Source organism: Pinus tabuliformis, chromosome 7, assembly GCF_031772625.1.
Source record: "Pinus tabuliformis cultivar Carrire ecotype Pingquan chromosome 7, CPIR1, whole genome shotgun sequence".
Taxonomy (NCBI): Eukaryota; Viridiplantae; Streptophyta; class Pinopsida; order Pinales; family Pinaceae; genus Pinus; species Pinus tabuliformis.
Genome location: NC_142293.1, coordinates 1,957,164,136 through 1,957,182,648, shown reverse-complemented (window position 1 = coordinate 1,957,182,648; position 18,513 = coordinate 1,957,164,136). Strand labels below are relative to the sequence as shown.

The 18,513-nt window shown below is 37.6% G+C and overlaps 1 pseudogene; it reads left to right on the top strand.

Annotated features, from left to right (window-relative positions):
* The window catches only part of LOC149256284 (uncharacterized), a 170,532-nt pseudogene extending 152,426 nt beyond the window's left edge, over nt 1-18,106 (top strand).
* Nucleotides 18,107-18,513: the final 407 nt, after the last annotated feature.

Sequence of the window (18,513 nt, the reverse complement as noted above, 5' to 3'; positions counted from 1 at the left end):
CAAGTCCAAAGGGGGAGATTGTTGGCATTATGATGCATGTGTTGTACTTGATGGCAACCCTCTCACAGAAGAATATCTCACTTATGTATAACTGGATGAATCTTCAGAAGAGATATCAGATGTGACTGATGGAGGACAGCTCAAAGGAATCAGATGATAGTTCTAAGTGTGACAAGTTAGCTTTTCCATCAAGTCCAAAGGGGGAGATTGTTGGCATTATGAGATAAGTGTTGTCCTTGATGGCAAACCACACTGATGACAAATCATAGTACAGAAGGTCAGCAGCAAGGAATTGATGATCAGACTATAAGAAGAAGAGAAAGTTCATACACGCAGGTTCATTAAGCCCAAGTCGCGTGTACACGCAGGTTGGCTTCAGTAAAAGCGCGTGTATGTGGAAATCTTATCTTTGGTCCATGGCGGTTATTCCTTGGAAGTTGTGCCTATGGTTTTGGACCTTGGTGTCTCGACGGACGTGTTGATCCCTAGTTTTGAAGTTGATGGTATTGGATTTCTATGGCTTTGGCTCTTGGTATTGAACAAGGCCTAAGGCTATATAAGGAGAAGAAAATCATTAGGCAAGGGTATCTGAAATGTCTTGAATATCTGATGAAGTATTAGATCCAGTATGCAGGTTATGGGTTGATGATGCATTGCTTGATCTGAGCTAAGGAGAGATCTCACCGGTTGATGGAGAACAAGATCTAAGGAGAGATCAGGATCAAATGGTTTGAAATGAACTATCTTTATGATGCTTATTCTAGATCTACATACTGACGCATGTATTGTTCTATAAGTGTTATGAGTATAACAGATGTCTGGTACAGCTGCAAGTTATGAGAAATTATTTTTAGATCTGTACGCGGGTTGTCTTTGGCAAAAGCGCGTATACACGCGGGTTTGATTCATCGAAGTAGCGTATACATTGTAAAGCTTGACATTTGAAGTTGCAGATGGGTCTGATGGTTATTACAGAGTTCTGTGTCTGCTCTGTGTTCTGGTGACGGTGTTGTTAACAGGGTTTCAGTGATTCAGAGTTTGATGATTGTTTTGAGCTTCAATGATAGTTATGGGTCCAGTATGAAAATTGGATGAAAAGTGGCCTTTCAGATTATGTGTTGTGCTTCAGTGTATCCAGTCTGAAAATTGATGAAACGTGGTACCTAGAGGAGAGAAGACTGTAGGCAAGCACCTACGTACTAGTATCTAAGCTAGTACAAAAGCTAAGGAAGATCTTTGGAGCATTGTAGCAGGTAGCAGCCTGTGTACTAGTAAATGGATCGGCTAGTACAAGAGCAAAGGGGGTTGTAGCTCTCGTACTGGTATAAGACTGCACCAGTACAAATATTGTAAAAGGATTTTCTTATTAAGAAGAAGATTGAGATGACTTGCAGCAGGTGGTTTTCACCCACATTGGGTTTCCACCTTATATCTTTGTGTTCATGTGTGTGGCTTTTGTGTGATGATCTGTTCTGTTATACTGCACCTGTTTACTGTTAATATGGTTAATAATGTTCAGATGCATTTACTGAAGATAAGCTAACTGAATCATAAGATCTCTGGATATACGCTAGTTGCATTAGACACAGTAGCGTGTACACACGGGTTCACTTAACTGAAGTAGCGTATATGTTTTGAGCATTGAAAAAGTTTTAATGATCTGATAATACTGATTCACCCCCCCCTCTCAGTATTATTTCCAACAAAAGTTTCCTATCATTTCTATGTATTTATTTCCTGTTTTATGCATATGTTATCTTGGGTATGAAATTCACTTCTAATACTTATATGATGTGCGAATGTGTATAATTTTATTGATTAAGTGAATTCAAGATAGAACATCTGTTTACGCGAAGTTAACTAAGATATGTCAAGAATATAAGCAAGATACGCGGTGTAGTTTGGGGAAATAGTGCAGTTCATGTCCTAACAACGTGAAATCATCTTAGCCCCTGGTTAGGGTTGTGTGAAAGATGATTATAACAGATCACGAAGCTATTGAAGGTTGGGACAGTGCGTGAAATGACCTGCATGAAGACAGTTCTAGTTGGACTAAATTGGCATCTCAGACATCTCAAGGGTGCGGAAACTCGGTTCCATCATCCCCCCATACTGCTTCGGGTGAGACTTCAGTCTACGCTCCGCGGGCTGATGCTGAAAGGGCCAATAGTGTAGGGATTTGTTTGGCTAAATAACTCCGAACTTGGGTCAGGCCCCCATAAGCCAACACATTTCCTCTCGGCTCCCATCATCAACATCTTGAATTAGCAGCGTCTTCACAATTTGGCCAACATTTGGAGGGGTTGTCGATTTCCACTATCTATTCCATCTTGGCCTCATGCATAGAAAATTGGGATCCCATAGTTCTTGGAGGGCGAATGGGAAGGAGATCGCAACCTCCTCTATGAGGCAAGAATCTCTTTGTCTCAACCACTAGATAGATTGGTTTGGGGAGGCCATATATTCGATGGAAGCATTGTTGTCAATGAAGCGTATGATCATATTGCCTCTAGTATCTAATACTTACCTTATGCAGATTTCTTTGCACATCTATGGAGTTGGGAAGTCCCTTTAAAGTCAAATGTTTCACTTGGTTAATCTTTAATAATTGTATTTTAACTTGGGATATTTTGCTGAAGAAAGGCTTCATGGGCCTTGGTAGATACTCCCTTTGTAAGTCTGACATAGAGGATTGCCACCATCTATTTTTACTCTGTCCCTTTGCAACTGACATTTGGGTGGAGGTGTCCACTATCTTAGGAATCCATGTTATTAGTGATAGTTCATCTATACTTGGTTATAAATGTTCATGGGAATGCCAAGTAAAATCCTATAAGCCAGCTCCTCTATATGTTTTATGGGGCATTTGGCGCACTTAGAATGAGTATGTTTTCGAAGGCATTCCTCGAGATGTCAAGCTGTCTTCTCTACGGATTGTAGCTCATTTCCATGAATTTGGCCCTTGGGTTCTCAACACCACCCCTGAGACCTTTTCGCTTGTTGACTTGGACGACATCTTTGTGATATACTATTTTGATAGGGCCTCCTCTGGTGGGAATTGTGGATGTGGTGTCTATCTCCAAATTGACCCTTCCTTACTCTTTCGTTTTCATTGGTTTCAAGGCAATGGGCATAACTATAGGGCTGAAATGGTGGCATTATGGGGTCCCTTCATGTAATTTTGTGGCTTAACATTGATATGGTCCTGATCGTTGGGGATTCTCTCTCTGTGATCCATTGGATCCATGGTCAGAATGCTTTGGAGGTTCCCTCTCTTTGCAACTATATGCAAAGGATTCAAGAATTAAAGGCCTTTTTCTATGAGATTTCTTTCGAGCATGTTTAGAGAGAAAAAAATTCAGATAGTGATGCTCTCTCCAAGCGTGCTCTATCTCTTCTCCTTCGGCATATGTATTTTCAAGAATTAAAGGCCTTTTTCTATGAGATTTCTTTCGAGCATGTTTAGAGAGAAAAAAATTCAGATAGTGATGCTCTCTCCAAGCGTGCTCTATCTCTTCTCCTTTGGCATATGTATTTTGATTAGCTTGTGGATGGTTCGATGAGAAGCCAAGGTTCCTTGGAGATCCAATCATTGGCTCCTTGGCATATTTTTCTTGCATTGGTCTTTTGGTCTCTCGTCCCGTTCTATTTACGATATAGTACATTTGTGTTATCTGTTTTTTGTTGTTCCCCTCTGTGTCATTTGTTTTTTCCTTTCCGAGGTTTTTGTCTATTTTATATCAAACAACACATTTGTTCTATTTTTAGAGAGCAAACAAAAACAGTCACTAACAAAAACTAAAATCATGTAAAATATTCTCTTTAATGATAAAATATTTCATTTTTTCTCTACATATAATATAAAATAAAATAAAATAAAAATAAAAAATAAAATAATGAATCTAAAAATCTAAAAAGAAATTAACCCTAGATTTCAAATTTTAATATAATTTCATTGATTTTGTTGTGAGTAACTATCTAATAAAACATCAACAGCTATATTATACATTAAAATAATTAAAATCTATGAACCCATGTATTATTGAAGCGAAAGGGCCCCTCGCTAAAGTTGCTTGGGTGGCGGTTCCCATTACTCCTCTGAAGTAACAATCAAGTTTTGGGGTCCACTTGTATGTACAAGCCTGGAAATTAATAACTTACTGCTTTCATTCTGTTTGAATTTATCGTAGAATGACTAACTAGACCTACCTCAGCCACATCATGCACATATGAATATGGTTCAGACGTGCATTGGTGTGGTCATTGAAAACGAGTACTCATTGTTCTGCTGAAATTTATAAGTGATGTCTGGTTCAGTCAGAGTCCCCTTCACATTGAATTCAATTTCAATAATACAGTGGGGTTTGCCTTCAAATTGAATTCCATTGCAATAATTCAGTCAGAGTCGCAATCACATTGATACTGTTCGCGTAAAATATTTTCGTGAGATATCTCCATACGCAGTCGAACAGAAAATTAATGAAACTGATTACCCTTCTCACTCCAATCAGGACTGACGATCTACGTATTAGAGCAGTTCACAATTCCCTGCTCAAGCATGTTTTTTCTAAATTAAAAAATAGCAATTGGGACATTACCTGGGATTGAGAATTGCCTACAGCTAATTACGAGCTGTTATCACTTGCAAATTATAAAACATAGCAATTACCACATTCCATGGATTTAGAATTTCCCAGAACTAATTTCGATCTGTTATCACTTGCAAACTATGCATATAGTGGAAGGCGGGTATTTTTTTGAGTAAATATATTCACTTTTAGAGCGCTCGTCGCATTGCCGAAAGATACTGTACGGTTTCTTCTTTTGGTTAAATTAATGTTGACAGAGACTGTTGTACAATACAGCCTTCAAGCTCCATTTAAACTCCAGCATGAGCTGCGGTCCTTACCTTTTTGTCCAACCATAGAATAGTGCGGGCAAGGGTGGACTGTCCTGAAATCGCAGAATAGCACAGACGGTGCATCGTTTGTACATTTGTCATGTTTTTTCAACGTGAGATGTTGCTGGATGCTCTTTATGTGGCTCAGCATCTAGCAGAATGGCACTGCAACTGCATATCTGTACATTTGTCATGTATTCTCAGCGTGGGATGTTGCTGTATGCTCTCCATCTAGCTTACCAACTGGTCTGCCAAATTAGATTTTAAAGGAACACGGTAACACGCACATGTTAATTATATGCGTGTGTCACTTGGTATTAATTCGAAAATCAGGTTATGGCGTTGTCTATTTAGGTAGCAAATTTGTGTGGAGTTCAGAAAAATGGGTTTAATTCGCCTTTGTTTTATTTATTTATAAAATTTGATAGTAAGTTGGTTTAAATATTGATTTTGATGGTAGAATTGATAGTGGAAATAGATTTAGCACCATCAAAAAAATTTATAAAACACCCAAAATATGAAAACTTAAGAAATATAACTAAAATTTCTCAAAAATTTTGAAACCTCATTAGACTGTATTATGGTTTCTATTTATTTTCTAAACAATCAACTGTCAAGTGTAATATGAAAAACTGATAATACAAATATTATTGTATTTTTCTCTTTTACACTGGAATTGCTCCCTAGAGGTGGGAGGAAACCTATTACAAATACTATTGTGTGCATATTGTATGTGGAAGTGAATGCTTAACTATTAGAGTTGCTTTATTTTTTTCTCTTAAGAATAATTAGAGAAACATAGGTAAAACTGTTCCTTTGTTTTTTTAAGGCAGATTGTTTCAAAGACTTGTCAGAGAATATAGAACTGATAATGAACTTGACATTTTAATATTTTATATATATAAGGGAGAGACTCAGGGAGGGAGACACCAGAAAATATATTTATATATAAAGGAGATTATATATTTAAAGTGATGTTAATATTTGAATATTTTAATTTAATATTAATTTTGATTATTATATAAATTATATAATTAAAATATATTTTAATTTTGTTATTATATAATATTACTGCTCCCTATTAGCCATTTCTTGTAAATTTTGGGGAAACTTCTAGCATTTCCGAACACAATTTCCTGTAAATTTTGGGGAAACTTCTAGTACTTCCGAACCCGTACCTAAGTGCCCAACTTCCTACGTTCCACATATTCACGCAACATAGGTACTTTTCAATATTCAAAATGTTTTTTTTATTTAATTTTTTAATATAACTAAGTATAAATTATATAAATTAAATTATTATTAAATATGAAAATGCATCAATTCATAATTATATTTTAAAATATTATAATTATATATATCTATCTATCTATATAGATAGGAATAAAATCTTAAATCAAATCTTAAATCAAAATAAATAATTTGTTTCTTTAGGTCCGATAGACCATTGTTTGGTCTCAGTGGACGTTAACCATCATCATCATCATATATATATAAATGAAGTATATTTTTTTTAAACAATAAGAATTTAAAAAAATATTGAAAATAAATAATTATAATTTTATTTTAAAATATTATTATTAAAATAAATACATATATATAAAAGAATAAAATGATAATGATAATGATGATTAATATTCAATAAGATTAATATGGTCTAGGTCACTATAGTTTTGTTGATTTAACAAGTAGAGAAGGTTGGTAGTGTGGCAAATGTTTTGAAAAAAGGAACGGATCTAAGTAAGGGTGTGACAGTCCAAGACAAAATGATTTTAATATTGTGATCTTTTTAGTATCCCAAAAGATTTTGTGCCAAGGTATTTTGGGAATAGACCAATGTCGTGTTTCACCTTTAAGCTCATGAGAATTAGTTCTAATTTTTGCAATATTCATTCTAACTAGTCAAGACAAAAAGGTAATTTTTGTTAGCAAGAATAAAGTATTAATTTTATATTGATTTTTAATTAAAATAAAAAAATTAACATAATTATTTTGAAAATAAATCTCAACCTTTTATCTTTATTTAAATTTCTATTATTTATTTAATAATTATTAATAATTAAATTAAAAATACACAAAATCTAATTTCAAAATAATATAAATATAAATAATGAAATAAATAAAATATATTTTGCTTTAATTTAAAAGTCTTCTGTAAATTATTTTGTTGGGAAATATATACATAAAAAAATCAATCAGATCATTTTATCACAAATATATCCCTATTAAAACATACGATAAATATATGACTAGTAAAACAAACTAGCCATTTAATTAAGAGTGATATATGACTATTAAAACAACTAGCCATTTAATTAAGATGGTTACTCTTCTAGTGCTTTTGTTCATTATGTTTTATTTATGTTTGTCTTTTTAATTAATATTAAAATCAATCACATTTTTAACTTTTCAGTGACTTAGGGATTATTTTCTGCTTTCGAATGTTTTGAACATATTTTTAGTTTTCAATCACGTTCGATTGGCTCCATGGTTTAAAGCGCAAGACATGGTTGAGAAGTCTTAATAGTTGCAGTCGATTACAAAGTTAATGAAAGCAACCAGCCTTCTCGCGTAAAACATGGGTGAGAAATCTCGATAGATGCAGTCCGTCAGAAAATTAATGAGAGCAACCAAACTTTTCGCTCAATGGCGAATGCCAAATACACTTATTGATCAACTCAGAATTTTGCCGAGTACGCATTTTTTCGGACTCAAACAAACCAATTAGCAAATCCCCTAGATATAATTTCCAACAACTGATCATAATCTGCTATCACTTGCAAACCATGCACATAACACAAACAAAAAACCACTTTTGAAGGTCCGTGAATTTCAGTGAGTCAACAATCACCCTTTACTCCCCACGTCCCATCGCTGAAATAGACTCTTCGCTCTCGTCCTTTGCTCAGAGTTAATGTCGACAGAGACTGACGTCGAACAGAACCTCCAAACTCCAAACATCAGCAACCGTCCTACGCATTGGTTTCTAACCATTGAATAATCTGAGCAAGGGTGACAGTCCTGAAATTGCAGAATGGACGGCCAGGAAATAACATTATGGCGCATACACTATATCGTCTCTAATATGTCATGTTTTTCCAAAATGCATTGTTCTGAGTGTATGGATTAAAACATAGCACCAGGCCAGCAAGGGCTCAGGAGATACTGCTTCATTTCATCATAATCGTGACAGTTTTTTTGGATGGTATCGAATAAGTTTGGAACATTTTCTGGCAAATCCTTCGAAATGAAAAATTGCTGGTAAATCTTAATCTTCTAAGCATTTCCATGAAAAGAGACCACCTCGGTCAGTAATCAAGGTATATCTTTTCAGTTGATTTTGTTTATTAAGATTGATTGAATGTATTATGGCTTATGTAAGAATATTTTGAAAATGTGTTATTGGAATATTTTATTTTTGATAAAACTATACATATTTTGAAAATCCTCGCTCTTAATGATATTCTTATAACGATGAACGTGCATTGACCTTTTATAGTAACAAAACAAAATTGCATTCAGAAATATCTTTTTCCACCTTTCTAATGAAAATATTACATATATAGTTGGATTGAGAGTCAACTAATTCCAAATATAAATATGGGTTGAGATATTTTTTCAACCAAATTCCAAACTAACTCTAAACTTCTGTAAACTTATCATGTAAACATTATCAAGTCTCTCTTTTAAAACATGATCAAAATTAACATCATGAGCATAAATTTAAAAAATGACATATTTGATGTAAATTTTTGTTGATTTCAAACGCAAAAGAAATTGCATAGAGAACAACGCTCTTTTCAATATAGGTTCTTAATCATAACAAAAAAAACTATTACAAAATAGTCTTCCTCTACAGAGGGATTACAATAGGAACGCTTCAGTTCCAGAAACTAATTTCACTATCTCAACACTGCTGTGCATTTTAGAAATTACATAACTCACTCTTACTTCTACACTACTGTGTCTGCCCTTGAATTTTTTTATATATAATGAATAACACAAAATATCTTACATACATTTTGCTTGTGCCTCTTGAGTCGGTTTTGTGGTAACCCATAACTAATAAATGCTACGGTAAGAAACCCATAATCTTTTACTGCACCAGCACGTGGCACGTTCTTCTTGTTCTCGGCCATGCTGTTTATTAAATGTTGTAGCTGAGCATTCAATGTCCAGGAGCTGGATCTGATCTTCCTTCTCCTTTGGGAACATAAATAAGTAAATGGCGAAAAGACACTTATGGTGGTGGCGTGAACAAGGTAAGAACAAATAATGGCCGTTGGATCAAAAGCGTATGACCGACTGAGATCATATGCAGGTGAAAGTGCGATCTGCGATGGTTCAGATCGCATCGCAACGTTGCGGAGGGCTTAACACGCACTGGCTAATATTCGCGATCTGCGATCTGCGATAAGATCACATTGCATGATCGCATCGCATCACGATCAGGGAAGCAACAGGGTAAGTCGCGATGGCGATCTGCGATCACATCGCATATAATAAGGGAAGCAAACGAAAGGGTAACATCTGCGATTTGCGATGGATTGCATCGCAGGTGGAAAGATGACTGTTTTGCAGACGCTGTTGTTGTTCAACTGTTTACTGCAGTTGAAATTACATTCCAACAGTCCCCTTTAATTTTAATTGCTGGGTTTTTCTGCATACCCAGGCATTTCCTAAAATGATCAAAACTTTTCTTGCCCAATGGTTTTGTCAAGATCTCAACCAACTGTTCCTTTGTTCTGCAGTGCTACAAAACAATCTCACCATTGCTAACCAATTCACGTATGAAGTGAAATTTGGTGTCTATGTGCTTTTTCCTTTTATGAAAAACAGAGTTTTTAGACAATGTTATTGTCGAGCTATTGTCACAGTAAATGGTTGTGTCATTTTCTTGTTTATGACACAGATCTCTGAGAACTCTTCTCACACTGCTTGGCATGCTGCTGTTGTTGTTGCCACATACTCTCCCTTTGCTGTTGACAAAGACACAACAGATTGCTTCTTGGAAGCCCATGAGATGGCTCCCGATCCCATATGAAACACATATCCCGATGTGCTTTTCCTATCATCAACACTTCCAGCCCAATCACTGTTAGTGTAACCTGTCAACATGAAACTTTCAGAAGAGGAGTATAAAATACCAAACCCCTTCGTTCCATTCACATACCTTAGAATCCTCTTGGCTGCCTGCCAATGAGTCTCTTTCGGTCTTTCCATAAATCTGGAGATTAAACTCACAGCATGCATAATGTCTGGCCTAGTTGCAGTCAAGTATGTAAGGCTGCCAACTATGCTCTTGTATAATTGGATCAAAATCCTTGCTGTTGTCTTCTTTGGTCAATTTCAACCCCATTACAGTTGGAGTCACAGCTGCCTTGTTGTTCTGCATGTTAAATCTCTTTAACACTGCTTCTACATATTTAACTTGAGAAATGAAAACACCATTTTCACTTTGGTCTACTTCAATTCCAAGAAAATATCTTAAGAAGCCCAAGTCAGTCATTTCAAATTCACTTTTCATGACTGCTTTAAAATCAACAATGAGAGAAGCATCATTACTGGTAAAAATCAAATCATCTACATATAAAACAACAATAAGAATCTTACTGTCATTCTCCTTTATGTAGAGTGTGGGTTCACCATCACACTTATTAAACCCATTCTCAATCAAATAAGCATCTATTCTACTGTACCATGCTCTTGGAGCTTGCTTCAGCCCATAAAGAGCCTTCTTCAGTTTGCAGACTTTATGCTCTTGGCCTTTAACTTCATAGCCTGGAGGTTGTTCAACATAAACCTCTTCTTTTAACACTCCATTCAGGAATGCAGATTTAACATCCATCTGATAAATCTTCCATTTGTGTTGTGCCACAATAGACAACACTGTTCTGACTGTTTCCATCCTTGCTACTGGTGCAAAGGTTTCATCATAGTCTTTGCCTTGTTGCTGCTTGTAGCCTTTCACAACAAGCCTTGCTTTATGCCTATCAATCTTGCCTTCAGCATTGCTTTTGGTCTTATATACCCACTTAACTCCAATGGCATCTTTGCCTTCGGGAAGGCCCACTAACTCCCATGTTTTACTCTTCTCAATTGCACCATTTTTTTCATTCATTGCTTCAATCCATTTATCTTCATTTACAACATCTTCAAAATGAACTGGGTCATCAACATGACAATACAAAGCGAATAATGAATTCAGACCGGTATTTTTACTTACCTCTCCTTGTTCATAAATCTCATTCAGATTTCTGAATCTTGGTCTTCTTGGTGTGCTTGGAGTTCCATCTGAACTTGAGGGTATTGTTGATCCCTGTGATGTGCTTGGAGAAGCACTTCCTTGACTTCTCAAGGCTTTTCGAATTCCAGCTTGTGGTGTGGTTTGTTGTACTTGCTGTGGTGGAGGAGGAACCACCAAGGAAGGACTATTTGCTGTTGTCCCTTCCTCTTCTTCTTCATGAGACACAATTGTCTTCACATTCACTCTCTTCTCTAAGCTTCCATCCCAAGCTTCATCTTCAATGAACTACACATCTCTGCTTACTATCAATTTCTTGGTGGATGGATTATAGAGGTTTTATGCCTTTGACTCATCAGAATAGCCAATAAAGACACACTTCTCCCCCTTACTGTCAAGCTTCTTCCTTAGCTGATCTGGTACATGTGCGTATGCCACACAACCGAATACTCTCATGTGAGTGACAGTTTGCTTTTGACCACTCCATGCTTCTTCTGGTATTTTGTTCATGAAAGCTTTAGTTGGGCATTTACTCAAGATGTAAACTACGCAAGTAACAACTTCTGCCCAATACTCATGCGACAAGTGTTTTGCCTTCAGCATACTTCTGACCATGTCAAGAATGGTCCTATTCTTCCTTTCGGCAACACCGTTTTGCTGAGGTGTATACCTTGCGGTGAACTGCTTTTGTATGCCATTCTCTCTGCAAAACTGCAGAAAGTCTTTGGAGATGTACTCTCCTCCTCTATCTGTTCTGAGCACTTTGATATAATGCCCACACTGCTTCTCAACAAGAGTTTTGAAGTGGCGGAATTTCTCAAACACTTCACTCTTCTATTTCAGCATATACACCCATGTCTTTCTAGTGTAATCATCAATGAAAGTTAAAACATATTTATTTCCGGCAAATGATGGTATTTGCATCGGTCCACACACATCAAAGTGAACAATTTCCAAGGGTGCTTTTGCCCTTATACTCTTTCCTGCTGGAAATCTTTCTTTGTGTTGCTTGCCCAAGATGCAGCGTTCACAAAGGCTGTCCGGTTTCTCGATCAATGGCAATCCCTTTACCATTCTCTTTCTGTGCAACAGATTCAAGCCTCCGAAATTGAGATGTCCAAATCTCAAGTGCCACAACCAATTCTCATCTTTCACTTGTTCCTGAAAGGCTTCTTGTGTTACAGCTGCAATAGTTCTTCCTTCCTTCAAGTCTACGCTGAGTTTGAGAGGAAACATTCTATTGCTGGTCATATGTACCTATGCAATGATCTTCTTACTTGGAGGTATGTCTCTTATTGTACACATATCATCTTTGAAGAAAACATTGTAACCTTTGTTAATGAGCTGTCCAATGCTCAAAATATTACATTTCAGACCAGGTACATAGTATACCTCTGGCACAATCATTTGTTCTCCATTTCTTGCTTGGATACTGACTCTACCCTTACCCTTGATAGATATCTTACTATCAGTTCCTGTTGTTACCTCAGATTTCACATTTTCATCCAGATTTGCAAACATTTCAATATTTCTAGTCATGTGATTACTACAACTCGAGTCTAAGAACCAAAAATCTTCTTGTTTGTCTTGTGCAATGTTACATGTTAACATCACAATCTTTGGATTCTTATCTTCTTCATTTGCAAAATTAGCATTCTGTCTACTATTCATGTCATTTTGTTTTTTCCTACATTCATTGGCGTAGTGCCCATATTTCTTACAATAATCACAATGGACTTGGGATTTGTCATACCTTTGTCCATGAGCTTGTTGTTTGCTTGAACCTTCATCTTGGTTCTGATTGCAGCTCCTTCCACTTGTGCTTGCAGGATTATTTCTGCCTTTGTTTTGGCTTCTTCCACGACCTCTGTTATTTGCTCTGCCCCGACCTTTTCTTTGGCCAAAAGACATCTGAGTCTTGAATGCTTGCTCAAAATAGGAATCTGTTCCTCTACTCAGTCTGTGTTCATGAGACATAAGTGAAGCACTCAGTTCATCTACTGTTAACTATAAGAGATCCTTTGTTTCTTCTATTGCTACCACAATAGCTTCAAATCTTGAGGGTAAACTTCTCAAGATTTTCTCTACAATCCTTCTTTCTTCAAGAATCTCACCATGAGATCTTATCTGGGTTATCAACCCAATAACCTGAGTGGAGAATGAATCTATTGTATCAGATTCCTTCATGCTGAGTGTTTCAAATTCTCTCCTCAACATCTGCAACTTTGCAGTCTTCACCTTCTCCATGCCTTGATAGGCAGTTTTGAGAATATCCCATGCCTCCTTGGATTTTGTTTCTGCTGCAATCCGTGGAAAAACACTTTCATGTACTGATTGGAAGTGAAAAAAGAGAGCTTTGGCATCCTTCTTCCTGTCACTCTTCAACTGGTCTCTTTCTGCTACTGTCAAAGCAGCCAATGCTATTGCATCTGCAAGTTCAGCATAGCCAGTTTCAACCAGCTCCCATATTCCTTGAGAAGAAAACAATGCTTTCATTGTTATGGACCAATAACTATAATTTTTCCCATTAAACTGTGGCAGTTGGGAATTTGTTAAACCAGTTCCAGCATGTGCCATCTTAACGTGTATGAGTAAAGAAGAGATACTGACTGTATAATAAAAAAAAAATTCTCTGCTCGATAAGCTTCTTACAGCTCCTACAGTGAAAAACAAACTCTGTTTTTGACTCACTGATTGCCTAGACTAGCTCTGATACCATGATGTAAATTTTTGTTGATTTCAAACACAAAAGAAATTGCACAGAGAACAATGCTCTGTTTCAATATAGGATCTTAATCATAACAAAAAAAACAGTTACAAAATAGTCTTCCTCTACAAAGGGATTACAACAGGAACGCTTCAGTTCCAGAGACTAATTTCACTATCTCAGCACTGCTGTGTGTTTCAGAAATTACATAACTCACTCTTACTTCTACACTACTGTGTCTGCCCTTGCACTTTTTTATATATAATGAACAACACAAAATATCTTACATACATTTTGCTTGTGCCTCTTGAGTCAGTTTTGTGGTAACCCATAATTGATAAATGTTGCGGCCAGCTCTGTTGTAAGAAACCCATAATCGTTTATTGCACCAGCACGTGGCGCATTCTTCTTGTTCTCGACCATGCTGTTTATTAATGTTGTAGCTGAGCATTCAATGTCCAAGAGCTGGATCTGATCTTCCTTCTCCTTTGGGAACATAAATAAGTAAATGGCGAAAAGACACTTATGGCGATGGCATGAACAAGGTAAGAACAAATAATGGCCGTTGGATCAAAAGCGTATGACCGGCTGAGACCATATGCAGGTGAAAGTGCGATCTATGATGGTTCAGATTGCATCGCAACGTTGCGGAGGGCTAAGACGCACGGGCTAATATTCATGATCTGCGATCTACGATAAGATCGCATCGCATCGCATCATGATCGGGGAAGCAACAGGGTAAGTCGCGATGGCGATCTGCGATCGCATCGCATATAACAAGGGAAGCAGACGAAAGGGTAACATCTGCGATTTGTGATGAATTGCATCACAAGTGGAAAGCTGACTGTTTTGCAGACGTCGTTGCTGTTCAACTGTTTACTGCAGTTGAAATTACATTCCAATAATATTACAATTAAAATGTCGCATTTGTGGGACTGGTCTTCCTCGACACTTATCCCTACTCTGAAGTCTTCCTCACAACGATCTTTTCACCACCACAACCTTTGAGCCTTCCATTCAACTCATTTAAGACATAACTGCCTCTAACTATCTTTGATGAACTTTGTATAATTGACACTTCTCCATCTACCAAAAGAAAATCTCAATACTAGACTTTATCAAGCAATAAATTATGCAAGTGACATTTCTACACACATGGATCTTGAAGCCTGAATCACCATAGGAGCGAGCAGCCATATAATAGGCTCACAAAATCAAATTAATGATAAGTTCTCTCAGCCCCGATGAAGATATAGAACCATTAATTTAATTATATTCCTCTATTCATTAATTGGTTTTTCATTATAAAATTCTACACACCAAAACAAAATCAGAAATGCATAAAATTGAATGCTCTCATAGCTACGCTCATGAAAGCACAATGCGCAGAGGATCAAATGCACCAACCCATTGGCTAAAAGAGATTTGACAGCTATAAACATTGCCAACAATGGGTTTGGGCACATTGGTCATTAACTAGTTGACCCATGCAATCATCCACGTGGGTTGTTGAAAGAAAAACAATTCTTAACTTCAACAACACCACCTCGCTTTTGTAATACTTCGATGGGCATGAACAACAAAATGTTGGTACAACTCCAGCTTGGAGATGGGGATGGGCTATGTTAGATATTAGGGCCCAACTCCAATGACTCTTATGACTAGATCTCATCTTTGATAAAGGACTTGTGCAGGGAAAAGAATATTAAGATTGATTTCATTAATTTAGCACTCTAACTATATTGAGTCTGACATGCCATTAGCTTCTTATGCAATACTATAAGCTCCACTTTCCTCTACAACCCTCTTCGACCTCGAGCATTGTGTTCTGTAAAAAATGTGAGCTAGAACCTTCAACTGGCCCCTTTTAAATGCATTGACACATGTTTTCATACTCGCATGGTAGAGTTCAATTTATAATTTTCCAGCAAATCAGTCTTGTAAATGCCATAAGCCAAGACAGTGGTTGTGGTCTCATGCATCAAGTATAGGGATTGAGGTCTATGATGGAAGCGACATGCAAAAATTCTCTTCTTTGGAGATCTGTGAAATAAATTATAGAGTATTAATCTCGACGCCTATTCCCATGATGTCTAGTCAGTGACAGTCTCTGGGAATTAAGAGTCAGCAGAAGTTGGTATATTTAGGTGAACAATAAATTACTGTCAGTAGGTTCACTATTGAATCTGTGGCTCAACGAGCTATAAATTGTAACATATAGAAATGCAATGATCAAGCTCATTCTGTGAGTGTTCATTCTCTTTTGGAAATTCTTGAAGCTCACTTTCTGATTTTAAACATGGTATTAGAGCCATGTTCAAGTAAGCTCTAGAGCGGTGGTTAAACCAAAGTGATTGTTAAACCTGAGTGGTGGTGTGGAGGAGTTGTCTGCCCTATGCTTGGAGGATGTCGAGTCAGAAGATTTAACCTGTTGTTGACTTCTGTGTAGAGGAAAAACAAGATCAAAGCCTCCATTGCTTGGTCCTCAATAGTCAGTCTTGCAAAGAAACATACACAATGAATTCAGTGTGAGAGAGCATGGTGGAGGCCATGGAGGACAACAACAAGTGGGAGTGCGAGAATATGGAGTAAGAAAATGTTGTAGACTTGAGCCTCCTGGAGGCCTTGAAGAAATTAGAGGGCATAGTCGAGGTCGTGTGTTGGCTTGTAGGTGCCTGACCCAGGTTCAGAGGTGATTTAGCCAAACAAATCCCGGTACTACTGGCCCTTTCAGCAACAGTTCGTGGAGCGCGGGCTGAGGTCTCACCCGAAGTAGTATGGGAGGGTGCTAGAACCAGGTTTCCGCACCCTGGGGATGTCCGATGAGCTCCGTCAGTTTCCGCACATCACTACGCGCATCTATTAGTCCCTCGCAACCTATGATGCTGCCTTTTTGCAACCCTACTCGGGGCGCAAAGCATATTATTACCCAAGTTCCTTACTATTAACCTGTTATTATCCTATTACTTACTTATCTGTGTAAGTTTACTGATATTTACCACTGTATTCATCATTTGTATAAGTGTGTGCGATAAGCAAAACAACTTAAATGCATAGAACGTAATACAAAAGCAGATACATAGAAATTGGAATCAACTTCTCTTTATTATTCTTCGTTCAAGGTTACTGACCTAACACCGCCTTGTGCACTCAGTTGGAGGGGTCTGTGCACTCAATTGTGGACTCTATTAGGCCTCTGCGCACTCAGCTGCAGAGCATCTTCCTACTACTACGACCCAATACACTTAGAATCTTACTCTATGCTACAACAATTCGTATGCCTCTATCTCTAATTTGTTAGTTAGCTATCTTTACAACTTAGAGCCTCGTTCTATTTATACAATCCCATGGTCCGCGAACCGTGGGTAGGCTGATATGACATTACATTACATTACAAAACTTAGGGTGGACAACCCTATGACTCAACCTATACTTCGCACTTCGCGCCCATAATTGGCGGAGTCTTATAATACATTTGACCAAAACCTAGGCTTTGAGCCCCAAAACATGCTGCCGGGGGATCTGATGCCCAACAGGCCCCCAACACAAAAATCATGACACGCCCTCAAGTCACTCTGTCGAGGCGACCATCTTGGCATGGAGTCCCTCCAACTGGTCCCGAACGACCTTAATGTCCACAATGCATTGAACTGTTGCCTGTTGTACCTGCTACATTCTTGTTTCTTAATCATCTATGTCTGAATTGTGTCCTTACCTTGGTATTGACATCTGCTACATGTGTTTATTGTCCCGTGCCCTTGTCCGACTCCTCGAGTCGCGAAGACTATGCTTCGGCCGGTTAGTCAGATAGCCGGCCCACCCATGTAGGGCTTCAAGTGACTGTCGTTTACTTTGCCTAGGAAGGGTTCTCCATTTAGTTTGACTAGCTGGACCATGCCTCTGTCTATGATCTCCTTAACCACGTATTGTCCCACCTAGTGCATTTTAAATTTTCCCAGAAACTTTTCAAACTTACTGTCATACAAAATCACTAAGTTGTTTACCTTGAAGGTGCGAAACTTGATATCGCGGTTGTGCCAGGCCTTTTCACATTGGTTTTGTACCTGCTGATGAAATCCAGATAGAAGTCGTTCTTCCTCGAGTTCTTCTAATTGTGATGCCCGCAGAAAACAAAGAGAGGTTCATTAAGGCGAAGGGCGTGGAGTTGATGATAATTATAATGAAGCATAAGAATTTGGTCTACATTTTGGTTATGAGGGCCCTAGAATTCGTCCTGTGGCCTTGTGGCTACTAGGATATAACAGAGATATCCTTGTTGGTAGTACAAGAAATCCAGTGGATTGATTTGGGCATAGTTGCAATCTTTAAAAGGAGTGACCGTTGTGGTGCAGTGCATAAACGTAGAGTTGTGTTGAAAGTGAAATATTTTGTTGTTGAGTAGAGAGCATGAATTGGTGTACTAGAATGTCGAGCTTGTGCGGAGATTGAGTGGATACGCCTAAGGAGATTGAGCCACGGAAGGAGGTCAATTTTCTTGACCGATTGTTGTAGCTAAAGTTGCTACAAGAAGAATCTAAGTCTCCTGTGTGAGGTCGAAAGGTAAGTTAAGGATGAAGTGAAGTGTAGTTGAAGCAAGAAGATGTGTGTGGGCTCAGTTTTGTTAAGCTGTGTAAAGGAGGCATTGAGTTTGAAGTTGTGTGT